General features: G+C 35.1%; 1 long non-coding RNA gene across 1 annotated transcript in view; it reads left to right on the forward strand.

Moving 5' to 3' along the window:
- The first annotated feature begins 527 nt into the window (after positions 1-527).
- LOC148223925 (uncharacterized) overlaps positions 528-13,583 on the forward strand; it is a 91,371-nt gene continuing 78,315 nt past the window's right edge. The window contains exon 1 of the long non-coding RNA XR_015803551.1: positions 528-579. This is a non-coding gene — a long non-coding RNA (uncharacterized LOC148223925). The remainder of the gene's footprint in view (positions 580-13,583) is intronic.

The following is a 13,583-nucleotide window of genomic DNA, read 5'->3' on the forward strand; positions in this document are numbered from 1 at the left end:
AATTTCTATGGCTACAGAAAATGTCAAGGTTTTATTTTTCTTTAATCTTCATTCAAAAGTCAGAATGTTATCTGAAGAGTGTATTTCCTAGGCTTCTAATTAGCCTGACGTTAAAACACAGCAAACGTCTTGAATTCACCTTATTAAGAAAAAGGTACAGTTATTAAATTTTTAAAAGTTATCTGAGTATATCTGAAGCAGATGTAGATACTGGAAATATATACAAACTAATTTGTTGAACATCTTTGTGTTTCTTATTAACTCAGTATTTCCCTTTGTGAAATACATGTACATACATGAATATGCTCATATTTCTGCACATGGTTATGCATATGTACAGGTATAAGAACAAAGATATTCCTTTATGTGCTAATTATTGGATCAAGGTTAAATGATTCATACAACAGTAAGCTTTAGAACCTTCTGACTGATTATAAGATCACAAACATGCAACACCATCTTATGTTGTCATTGGAAACAGTGAATGTTATTCCAGTTTCTTAAGAATCAGCATAAAGATAATAAAGTCTCTAAGATAGCCACTGTAGAGAAGCATCATCATACATATGGATTACCCAGGTACTTTCTTTTGAACTTTTCTTTATGAATTATACTTACAAAGGTTGTATTATTTAACTTTTCCATTACTCATTTTCCTGACATACGAAGAATCTTCATTTGTAACAGTTGTGTTAGTGCTTGACCTGGGTGGGCTGGGTGTAAAGAGTATAAACCACTTTCAGATTTGAGAGCCATGTTTCTGTCAACACAAGTAGAAATACAGCCAGTGATCTCATTCATTTTCTTTGTGATACTCTTTTCACAGTGAAAAACCATTACAAAATGTTACACATTATTTATGACTGCTAGTCTCTGTTTGGAAAAGGTTCAGGGCTGGGATCAGAACAAGTGATGAAGGTCAGGATTGAAATACATTCATTTTTAAGAATGCAACAGAAAGCTTGAACATCAGTTACTAAGGAGTATGGGTCACTGACTTTGCCCATTCTGGACACAGATAACCAGCATGTGTCAAAGAGATTGCAGTGCAAGGCATGAAAATAGAATCTGCTTTATGTCGAAGGATACAAAGCATTTCCAAGAACGTTAAATTAATTCAAACAATGAGAAAGTATAGAATAAATAAGCATGCTTTTCAAATCTATTTAATTTTCTCTCAGCCCTACTCATATCAGCATCACCTAGGATACCCATGAAAGATGCATCTGCTCACAATTCTAAATCAGCCCAGGTGGGAAAACTTGCAGAAGTTTGGAAGCAGGGGTTGTCTTCCACAGTAAGAGCAGATGGGGTTTTGTTTTGGTTTGGGGTTTTGTTTCTTTTACTATCATTTACTTTATTCACTTATCTTTTTGACCAGACGATTGGATTTAAAAGAGGTAGGTGACAGCATGTACTGAAGTAGTGCTCTATCAGTACAGTCATGTGTGACTCCTCCCTAAGGAAATGACTGTATTGCAGAGAACTCAAGTAAATTATGTGGGCTTGAATATACAGAATGTGCTCAAAGTTCACTGTCATTCAAACTTTTTTTTTTTTAAGAAAGACTTTAAATGCTGGGAGAGACCTCTAAAGTATTGATCTTAGCATGGTATTAGTGTTTATTTCTTTAAGCCCCTTGTCTTATTGCTTGCTCCAGTGAACTGAATATTATTAGGCAAATTATTGTGAACAGCAAAATACTTCTTTCTGTCTTACCTTCCCTAATTAGAGTGACAGACAGCATGCTTTTATAGAGGTGATTTTGGTCTAGAATGCAAAATATTTAAGCCTCACTGCCATTTGTGATCATAAGGGTTCAAAGATGTGGGTAACTATATATCTAAATAATCAATATTTCTAAGAAACTCTAACATCCTCAGTTTCTACAGAATAGAAAATGCCCAATATTTTTCAGATGCGGAATAGAAATAAACTTTGCAGATCATTTTGGGGGTTTTCTTTGGCTGTTTGAATTTTAAGTGAACAGCTTGGAGTCCACTAAGTTTAAAACTTAAGATTGATCCAAAGCTTTTGCTTTTTTTAAACAACTAAACCAGAATGACATCATAATATAACGTACATAAAAAAATCAGAAATAAGGAAAGAAATATGACAAAACCCATGACTCTAAACTACATTCAAGCCAGCCAAATTAATATATAACATGCAGTAATTCATCCAAAGCATCGCAGTCAACACTAAAGAGATCCATATATGTGGCAAATATCATTTTTTGGTCATAATTTTTCTTTCAAATGTTCCTTTACTTTGATAGTATGCCTTATGTTAACAATATGCCCATGGGATCTACTAATAAGAATGTTTTGTGTGTTATAACCCTTGTTTTGATATGAGCAATATATTTCTTTTGGTGCTTAATGATACCTTGAGCTATAGGAAAATCTGTGTTTAACAACATTTTATATAATATAATTGAAAAATTTCTAAATCCTGTTGTTCCAAGAACAGGTTATGCTTACATACTAATTTAAAAATTATATATCTTACTGTTCATTGAACCCTGCTAGTTGTTAAAATATCATCCTCCTTATTTTCCAAATAATGTTACACCCTCTAAGAACAAACTTACAGCCTAAATATTCACCATTTCTAGGTTACAGGTATATTATATAGCAAATTAACTCAAATAACAACCCCACTTACTCTGAACTAACTGAATAATGCTTTTCACTCTGATAAGTGGTGAAGACTTGTTAAACTCATGTGGGAGTAAGTCCTGAAAAGGCCAGATTTTTTCAACTGGTAGCGAGATTTTTGGTGGAGGTGGTGCTGGTTTGGTTTATTTCCGTCTTCATGAAGCATTTGCTAGTAGACTATTATGCAAATGCAATTAAAAATATATAAAAATGCAGAACATAAATGTACATAAAAATATGTAAAATATATAGACTAACATAATACAATACAATGATAGATTTCAAACTTTATAGAGACCATTAAAATAGCTCCTGTCTTCACATTTCTCAACTACAAGCTTGGACCTTTTAGTTGTACAACAACTAAAGTCTCGGAAATATACATATAATATATGTATATATTATATACATAAATATAATATACAACAATACACATATAATATACAACAGTTGTTACTTTAGTGAGATAAGTAAGCCAATCTACTATGATGGAACTGACTGAGAGCATGAAATTACTTTTCTGTATTAAAAAAAATATTTTTTATGATGATGTTTGGTTTTACCCCTGTAAGAGAATGTTAAGTTATGGTCAGAATTGTTGCCTTAGTTCCTGATCATAAAACCTCTAACCTCTGTGAAAGTCTGAAAAATCAAACTGCTCAATGTAGAAACATTGAGATAGGAAAGAGAAAGATAGAAAACTCTCAGAAGGGATAACTTGTCAGAAAGATCTCTAAAGAGAAAAGATAGAGCTGCATGAAAAACAGGATTCATGCTCCATGAAGAATTCTTTGGAAATACTTGATTCATCTTGAAATATAAGAATTTTGACATACCAAAAATTATGCTAGAAGGAGTTCACTGAAAACAGTGAAATGTGTTGTTTCTAAAAATTGATTCCAATAAAAAATTTTCAAAATGACACAGTGTTTACATTCCAGAGTGCTATTTTGTTGTAATTTTTCACATAGACTATAAAAATTTTTAGCTGAAAAGTAAAGTACACTCTCAACATTAAAAAAGAGGAAATTAAATCAATTATTTTGTCAGGAAAAAAAATTATGAGGATAAAAAATTTAGACTAACTGTAGAGATTCATCTGTACTTTGAAAAATCCATGGCAATTGTTATATTCTGTGAAAGATATAGACATTCCAAATACCTTACAGTCGTTGTGGAGAGACAAGCAAATGATACATTGTGTTGACAAAGACCCTGACAATCAAATTGTGTGAATTGTATGTACAGGACGTTTACATGTATTAGTAACCATGGTGTTCGTTTCCCGCTATTCTTCAATGCACACTTACACGGAGTTTTTTGAGATTTTTCCCAGAAGTTCGTTTCACATGCTAGCACTGATAGCCAGAGCAATGATGCTCTCCTGATTGAATCAGTAGTGTGTGGCCAGTGGAGCTACCTGGTCTGAGTTTCAAACTGTTGGTATTAAACAATGAAAAAATATAGGGTCATCAGTCATATGAAAGTCAAAGAAAAATAATTTCTCAAGAACTGACACCTATTATCAAGCATAAGGAAATTGCTGTGAACTAGCTCTCTGACACAGGGAACACCTAACCTTGTCTACCAGTAATAACCTTGTCAAATGAGTAGATTTGACACATATATTGAGAAAGAGACAAATCTTGCTGTGTGACCCCAACAGGAAGAGAAAACACTCTACGAGAATGTGATTTATTATTTATATTTTTATCTGTCTTCTCCTTCTTTGTCTTCCTGGTAAAATTTCTGGCGAAATCACACTTAGATAATGTAATCAATCTAGTTGTTATTTAATTAGTTATTTAATTAAAGTGATATTTTATGATCCATGTATGGATTGCATCATGTTATTTATTGATATTATAATATAAAATAAATAGCCATTTAACCAAATGTACCAAAAGGCCAGTATCTTACCTACAGAACTTCTAAGAAGACAATAAAATAATAATAATAATAATAATAATAATAATAATAATAATAATAATAATAATAATAATAATAATAATAATAATACTCCAAGCATTTTATTCTGATTTCTAATTTTAAGAAAATAGAGTGTTTAGTACTCTTCTCTCACTACATTCTGTGGTATTGTTTTTAGATAATAACATATTTAATCAACAATCTCATATCACTGAAGATGGTAGCATGCTAGATCAACTCTCTTTCAGGTTAACTGAAGGAACAATTAAATATTCCAATTTGGAGGTAGACAAAAGAATAGAAGCTTCTGAAAGACTCAGTCCTTTCAGAAAGAGGCTGCAACAAGATTCTGGAAAAGCCAAAGCTCTTTCTGGAACAGATAACAAATGCTACAGCAAAGGAATTTCCAAGCTGTACTGAACTTCTCAGGTGTAAAGGACTAAAACTATATGAAAAGTGAATTTAGCTGAAGAAGAAAACAATGAGAAAGATGCTTCTTGACAAATACTTAGCTAAAAACACTGCATGAACTCTTGAAGAATGAAATCTGTCTTTTGTTGTTTATTCCATCTCTATCCAGAGAGATATATCTCTCTATCCTATATATATTTATATAGGAAATATTTAGGGGGAAAAATAAAACAAATCAAAATATATTACTGAATGTATAAATCAATTCCACCTCTAATTTGAAACAGGTTTTAAATATTAGACAATCAATCACAATACAGCAGCTGTTTCACACCTGTTGAGAGAGAGTGGTTTCCTTACACTGTGTTCTAGAGCACGTCAGATAGGTGACAGATTATTACTTTGTAGTTTCCAAGCACTTAGGTGACTCTGGAAAAAGGAATATATCAATAATATCTCAGACAGGAATTTTGGAGGTGCCTATATGCATTGCTTTATACATATTCAAATTCCAGTGGTAGCTGGGTAAAAAGGTCATCATGCGTGTCTGGTAAAAATTCAAAGGAAGGCAGACTAAAAATACTTTGTAATAAAAGTAGTAGAGAAATAGATGGGATCTCTACATCACTGGAAACTGACACAGAAGAGAAACTCATAAAACACTAACATTCCCTTTTTCTAACTGTTCTCAATAGAGGAATAGAGAGCATGAGTGGGAGATTGCTGCTGACTGAAAAGTCATGTAGCACATACTCAGTGGATGTGTCGAGACCATTGGAAATTAAGACTACCATTGATGAAAATCAGTAGTGCTATGGTTTGGCTATAATTACGTGTTGTAGCTGCATCACAGCCAGTGGTCAGCACAAATGTGATTTCTCTCTGACGTGATCTGTACACAAAGTAAGCTCACCAGAGTAAAGGATGTTGGACATCCAAAAACCCTGTAAACGCAAAGGAGTCCAAAGAACACACGCTGTCACAACAATATCTCATGGATATCTGTTTTCCCAGCAGCACAATTAGTGCTGTAACATAGCAGAAAAAAAAAAATCTTTCATTACCATTGTCCAGCAGAAAGCACATACTTATGCAAAAATATCAAAAACGGTTTGTTCAGGATGCGAGTTTGTGTCAGCTTTGATCGAGTCTTAGTATAGAACCAAATTTCCTGGTGTTATGAATTGATTACTGGCTCAGCTGGAACAGCTCCACACTCCTCTTCTGTGCCTTGCTCCAAGGGCAGGGGATATACTTCCCCCTTGGTAATCTTAGAATTCAGATTTCACTCTGGTCATGGGAAATCAGATTACTGATTATGCCAAGACAGGCTATCCGTGCTTGCCATCCCAGTTAGGGAGATTGATTCTTTCTGTCCTTGGATGTCTTCTTCAATCATGAATCTACTGGCTTTGCTGGATCCTGCCTTTTCATTTCTGCTTTTACATGTGGTCTCTGACAGATTCCTTAAAAAATATATATATATATATTAAAAATATATGTTTAATTTTTTAAATGTTCAGATTTTTCTGAGTTTTATGGGGTTGAAGAAACATTATCTACACTGAGTCTACTCTTCAAATGAAGATCAGTTAAATGAACAAACTAAGTGTTAGTGGTACTGTGAAACATCCCAGGTGGAGTACCCCAAGGGACAAGTTAACATGAAAAAACCCAAGCACAGGAATCCATAAAATTTGTATTGTTTAATATGATTTAAAAGGGATAACACAAAGAAGTTTAGGTGACATTCCAAATCTAACTTTAATTTGATTAAATTGTTGTTTCAAGTAAGTGGATTGTCTATTTCCTTTTGATAAAGAGAAGTATGCCAAGATATACCTAAAAGTTTGAAGGAAGAAGTTTTTAAGAAAGGTAGTAATTTCTGAAAGTGATCCCTATGCTCATGTTTTCAAGGTTAAATATATTCTCTGAACCAGAGATAACAGAGTAGGACCAGACTTCTAAGACTAATTTCTGACCAACTATAGTTTTAGTATTCATATTAATGTCATAAGAGATTCCTGTAGCAAAGAAGGCAGTACCTTCATGAGGCATGATCTAATAGTCTATCCTTCTAGGAAACTTTGTTTGTGTTTTACGATGTGTAGATTAGATTATTTTTAAATCAATAAGATTGGTATAAGATAGAATGAAAAACTTCATAGCATTTCTGAACAAATATTCTCTTTATTTTCATAACAAAAATATATATGATGTATAAAAACACCTTTTTCTTTTTGTAAAGCAAAAACGTAATCCATCAGCTTCTTGTTCATATTGCTTCTCAGCAATCTCAATTAAATAATGCAGCATTATTCCCATGAGCAAGATTTTGTCCTGTAATCGTAAGACTAAATTCATATTTATTTAAATATATTTAACAAAATGGGGTGGTTTTCCCCCTAAAACTGGCTTTACTGTATACTCTGCTTTTTGTTGCTTGAAAATGCATTCTGATAATAATTTTTGCCATTGATTTTATACACATACCAATATGTGTTAATTTAAACACTTGCAACTACTTTTTGGCTAGGTCCATTATCTCAGCCATTGGGCACATATTGTAAGGAATATAAACTAGATCATAGAAAAGTAATGAAAATGCAGAGGTAAACAGAACAGCATTCTGCCTTGTAAAATTACCTGGAGGGGTTGGGGTTCTGTTTGTACTGAAGTAATTTTTTTATTTAATAGGCCTCTTCATAATGTTTCAATGAAAACTGAAATATAAGATATGAGAATACATAATTTATTCTATTTATATCTGCATGGATATTTAAAAAATTATGCCATTTCCTACTAAGTATTGCTTGGCTGACTATTTATTGCCATTGTTCTTGGAAGATAATGGAAATTATCTTTTGCTTATGCAGACAAAGGAAATCGTTTTGATTTTCTATCAGAGATGTTTTAAAACACCATATGTAAAATTTCAAATACAATGGTCTTAATATGTGTTTTATCAGTTTATAAAAAAGTCCAAGTACAAAAGTCCAAGTACAAAAATTCTGTTTCTGTATTCTTAAAATATCTCTATTTCATGAAGTGAGCACTTTTCATAGCACCTCTTAGTATTTTTTGCTCAGTTTTTTAGTAGGCAAACATATTTTGTTTGCCTCCATCCTGCTTCTCAGAAACAGTTTCTGTAGAATTGAGCACAATAAAGGATCCCAGCTCAGCAATAAGCCCTTGAGTGCCTAGTTTCACTTTTCGAGTATTGATTTCAGTAAATGATATGAATATATAAAATTATTCTCAATCTCAAGTACCTGTAGAAACTGTGATCTAGGGGAAGCACCTGGTTTAAGAACTTTTATTTCATTGCCTTTGCAATTAAATTCTCTGTATAATTTATCATACTCCACTAGTATACCTTATCTAGTCTAGTCAACTAGTTTCTCCAACTAGCAATAATACAGATACTAATAGAGAGCTTAAATATATAGTACATTACAGTATCGTAGCATAAGTCAGGTGAGAGATCAGTCCAGGTTGCTGTGTTTTACCAGGTCTGGTCTTGAACACCCCACATCTGCCTGACCTCTCTGGGTGACCTGACAGTCTTTTCTCATGGAGAAAGCATTCCTCTTTACATCCAATCTGAACATCTCTTTTGGTTTATAGCCACTGTCTCTCGTCCATGCATCACTGTGAAGACCCTGGCTCCATCTTCTCAGTGACATCCCTGAATGTCCTGGGGACTGCTCTGTCCCACACACAGGGAAAAATTCTCCAGACTGAACAAGTTCTGGTCATCCAGCCTCTGCTTAGAGGCTTAGTGATCCAGTCCCTCCCAGCTTGGTCACTATCCTCTAGATTTGCACTCATTATTGTACAAGGTGGCCCAAAGCTGGGGAAAATGTCCTGAAGGTGATCCAAATGCTCTGCAGAGGGAGATGATGCCTTCCTTTAACTGACTGACTGCCCCTGCTAATGCACACAAGGAGGACAGTGATCCCCACTGCTGGTACTGTCCCCCAGCATCTCCACAGCCCCTCCCAGAGAGCTGCTCCAGCCCAGCTTGCCCAGGCTGTGCCGTGGCAGGGGCTGGTTTCTTTACAGGCACAGGACTTTGCCTTCACTGAATGCTGTAAGTGTCCCATTGGCCCAATCCTCCAGCCTGTCTGGGTGCCTCTGGATGGCAGTCCTGCCCATGAGCATACTAGCTGGTGTCCCCAGCACGGTGTCACCTGCATTATCTTAGAATCATAGGATAATTTAAGTTGGAAAAGACCTTTACAATCATCAAGTCAAAATATAAATTTAATGCTAGCAACTGAGCCATATCCTCAATTCACATCTTTTAAATACCTCCCAATGTGCATGTATTTGTGTGTACATGTGTACATATATACCTATATTTATACTTCCTCAATTATAGCTTATCCACCAATCTATCATGCATACCCTGTACATAGTATTTTCTAAAAAAATTGTACATTTTTCTGGTCTGGTTAAAGTGCATTAAACTTCTGCTGAAGTGTAGTGGTGCTAAATTAAACTAGAACTGAGAGTGAGTAAGATTCGTGCTCTCAAAATTCACGTGTAAGTTCATCTTATTAATAGTCTTGTCTAAATGTTTTCCTTTTTTCTCCACATCTTGCATGGAATGCTACTTTGAAAAATGGTGGCTTTGTCAGAGTTGGTGGAATGATAATTATCTTGCCATTAATGAGGGGAATATTTAAAGCTGTGAAACAATAAGGCACAATCAGGTCTATCAGAGATAAGTAGGAGGCCTTTTATTTCCAGGAGTCTTGATAAGTTGATTCAAATTTTTTTCTGAGAGTTTATATACCCCTCTAGTTTTAACCCACAAGCAGTCATTAGTGGGATACTAATGTCTCACTAGGAGAAACTTTTACAGCACATTCCCAAACTGAGTTTCTATGGGGAATCTTGAAATATGTAGTGCCTTGTGGATGGTAAATTGCACCTACAGGTTTTCACTGTTCTTAGACGATCTCTAGGTGTACAGTAAAAAAAGTCTCACTTTAAAAAGCTGCCAGCAGAGTAGAGCTTCCCATATTAGCTGACAAATGCACACTGATTTAGAGAAACATTGCTTACAATTTGTCCTGAATGATTTACAACCTTCCAAGACCCCTAAGAAGTTCATTATATATAAGGTTTCCTCATGAAAATAGGTACAATTACACTGACCTATTTTATTTACCTTCTACAAGTAGCTAGTAGTACAAGTAATTTTTTTTTATATTTGATCACATTCTGAGATCTCCTTGTCTTCTCTTATCTGCAAAAAAATTAAGAAAGGAAAAAATTTCTGGTTAAATGCTGTAAAGTTGGGATTCTATCTGACTAATGCAAGATTGTTTGAAGGCTTCTTATCATCAGATTATAATCTTGATTTTCAGTGCAAAATGCATAATATTTTCTTCCACCAAGGAACCGTTTGTTATCCTTTTCATAGTATCCTTGAACAACTCTGAGTAGAGCACAAAATGATATATTTAATTTCCTCATTCTCTTTCCCTTTAGCTAAACTGTCAAATGATAGCTCATATCCTTTACACTCCAGTTTTTTACTTTGTACAACCCCCAGGAAAAGAATAGAAGGGAGTGGGGCTTCTTTTCTGGAGTTTGCAAGCAGGATCAGTACAATGAAAACAGATAGACAGATACAGAGTTAAGAAGAAAGGTTATAAATGTGGTCAAAGATTACAATGCAAAACAAACGAATGAGCAAAGCAGCATTTGGTGATTTGCCTGGTAATGAAGGTGGGTCTGCCAGGTTTCCCATAAGCAGACAAGAAGCAGTCAGCTACTGACCAAATAGATGTTCCACCAGCTGTGGAACAGGCAGAGATCAGACAGTGAGATCAGGCACTCTGCTCATTGGCAAGACCCTGAGCATTTTAAAAATGAATGTGATTAAGTCACACATTTCAATCTGCCAAGAGGTGTGGATAGGATACAGCACATTAGGATCAAGCTAAGGAGCCTTAGCAAGCAGGCTTTGAATATACATCAAAAGACCATGTGTACATATATGCAAATTGTATATTTTATGTTCTGGTGGAAATATATTTATTATGAAGAACAACAAGGTACAATAGTTGTTATGACAAATGCCAGTTGATCTACCAATGGCTTCTCTTTAAAGAAGACTGAAAATTATCTAAACTGTATGCATACTTTTTTTCTGTTTCTTGGTATTATTTTATTATTGATCAAAAAGAGCACATGGTATTCAAACTTTGATGAATATAAGAACCACAGGCATCAGCATATCAAATGCAGGAATGCAAAAATTCCCGAAAATATCCGGTTCTGGGCCTCTGTTTCAGTAAAGAGTTAAACATTACTAAAGAAGACAGAACTAAAAGATTATAGTTGTTACTTTTTAGTGTCTCTATACTGCATTTATAATGTACATCCAGTTGCTTCAAATTTTAACACTTTCCCACATCTCTACTTACATTCTGAAGTCTTAATTATTTAACTTTTTTTTTTTCATAAGTTTTCTTCATTTTTTCCATGTACTTTCCAGATTTTTTCCTCAGGGTTTTATATGAAACTGCAGTTTCTGAAATACTTGATTTGCGTTCCAAACCTTTTACTTTGTTTTTAATTTCTTTCTTCATGACTTCACTCTTTGTGCCTATTCAGTCTATCAGACCGTCTTAGGTATTTTTAGACAGCTGGTATCTAGGCACCTTATTACTATTAAAGATATCAGAAAGTGCTGTAAAATAACTCTATAAAAAGAATTACTCATCAGGAGGAGTCATGCTGCAGAGATACAACAAATGCTGACAAAGGATTGGTCATTCCAGCTCCAGCACATTATGAACCTGCAGGACAAACAGCCTCAGAATTAAAAGAATCAAGCATAATTCTATTTTTTATGTCTTTGGTACAAATGGTGACGACCATCTGTTGTGGACCTTTGGGTCCACACAGACACAGATGGGTACAGAGCAGATACTGGGAAAGTATATGGAGAATCTCACTGGGGAATACACTCAGTGCTGGTAGCTCCATGAGCAGCTGCAGTGCCAGCTCCAGGTTCAGCTCTGGTGGTGAGAGCCCCACACAAGAGGCCATGAACTGGAACCAACCTTTGCACAACAAAAGACACAGGGACCTGTGTTGCCAGCCAGGAGACTGGACACTGGGAGACATGGCAGGAGCTGAGGACTCACCTGGAAGATCCCAGACTTCCCTGAGGGTATAAAAGCCCAGGGGGTTCTTTGCTCGAGGTCTCTTCCCAGAGGCACCAGCTTGAGCTTTATTCTGTGGTTGCACCGTGATTGAATTACTGAAAGGATCCAGAGGTCTGAGACTGATATGAGCAGCCTGGAGTCAAGCTGGTAAGGAGACCTGGTGTCACTGTGTAAGTGTGGGGTGTGTAGTGAGTCAGCTGGGGCACTCATAGGGTCATTGGCGCTATTGGAAATTATATAACTTTCCTAAATGTTTTTTCTAATTAATGGTTTTAAGTAACTTTTTGTTGGTCATAGGCAGTGTCCACTTTGCTATCAGTCTGAGTTTCTTTTCACAGACTATTGTCATTGTTTTGAGTTTTGCTGGACTAGACTTGATAAGCTGCAATAAACAAAGCCTGAGGGAGTTGAAGATTGAATATCTGGGATCTTATATTTATTGCCCTTCAAGGAGATGTCGGATTAACAAGATACAAAAGACATTAATAAAGACATTACACCATGAGAGTTAAGACTCCTCATCTGAGCAAGGACAAGAAGAGCACTAAAGAATGTGGACCAAATTAGCATGAAGTGTGTCATGGTTTTGATTTGCCAATTTAAATATACTTATTTTCTATTGTGAGATAGAACCAGGAGCAGAAGCAAGGCAGGCCTAAAACTTAAGAGGGTATAAAAAGAAATTTATTAACTACACAAAGAGGGGAAAAAAAAACATTTAGAATAAGATTTTCCTTCCCTCTCCTAACCTTCATAACAATAAAACAAACATACAAAAATTACTTCAGTCAGTTCTTAACTCAAACAGTCTTTTTTAGTTCACTTTCAGAGAGAGAAGCCTCTTCTTGTTAGGCTATAGGGATTTTTTCCACAAAAAGGAAGAAAACAGTCCTCTCGTGGTTTCATTTTCACGATTTGCATCTGCCCGGAACCTGTAATCATGGCATTCCTCCCAGCTCCACAGCCTTCCCAGAGCTGCACATGTTTGATTCATGGGGTATTACTTTGAAGAATGAAATGTTCCACAGCAAAGATTTTCTTTATTTCTTTTCTTTCTGTTCATGCTTCATCCTCAGAAAATCCTCTTCTTTACTTGGGGCAAAGATTCTTAACACAGGTACTTTTTGGTAAAATGATCTATCAAATAGAACATCTCCAACCCCCCATGTCTTTTTCTATGGTTTATAGGAATATTCAGTACATCAGTTTATCCCTACAATCTTATAAAAAGACATTTCGGCCATCTTCACAGCATCTCCTCACTTTCTTTCTATCTAAAAAACTTAGCTCTTGCTTCACTGACTTCAGAATATCTCCTTTTTTCCTTTCACTCCGGGGAAGATTGAAAAGTCTGTAAGTCCCATCTGAGCATTGAAAGAGTTAAGATTTTGAA

Source organism: Sturnus vulgaris, chromosome 4 (assembly GCF_052056855.1).
Source record: "Sturnus vulgaris isolate bStuVul1 chromosome 4, bStuVul1.hap1, whole genome shotgun sequence".
Lineage (NCBI taxonomy): Eukaryota > Metazoa > Chordata > Aves > Passeriformes > Sturnidae > Sturnus > Sturnus vulgaris.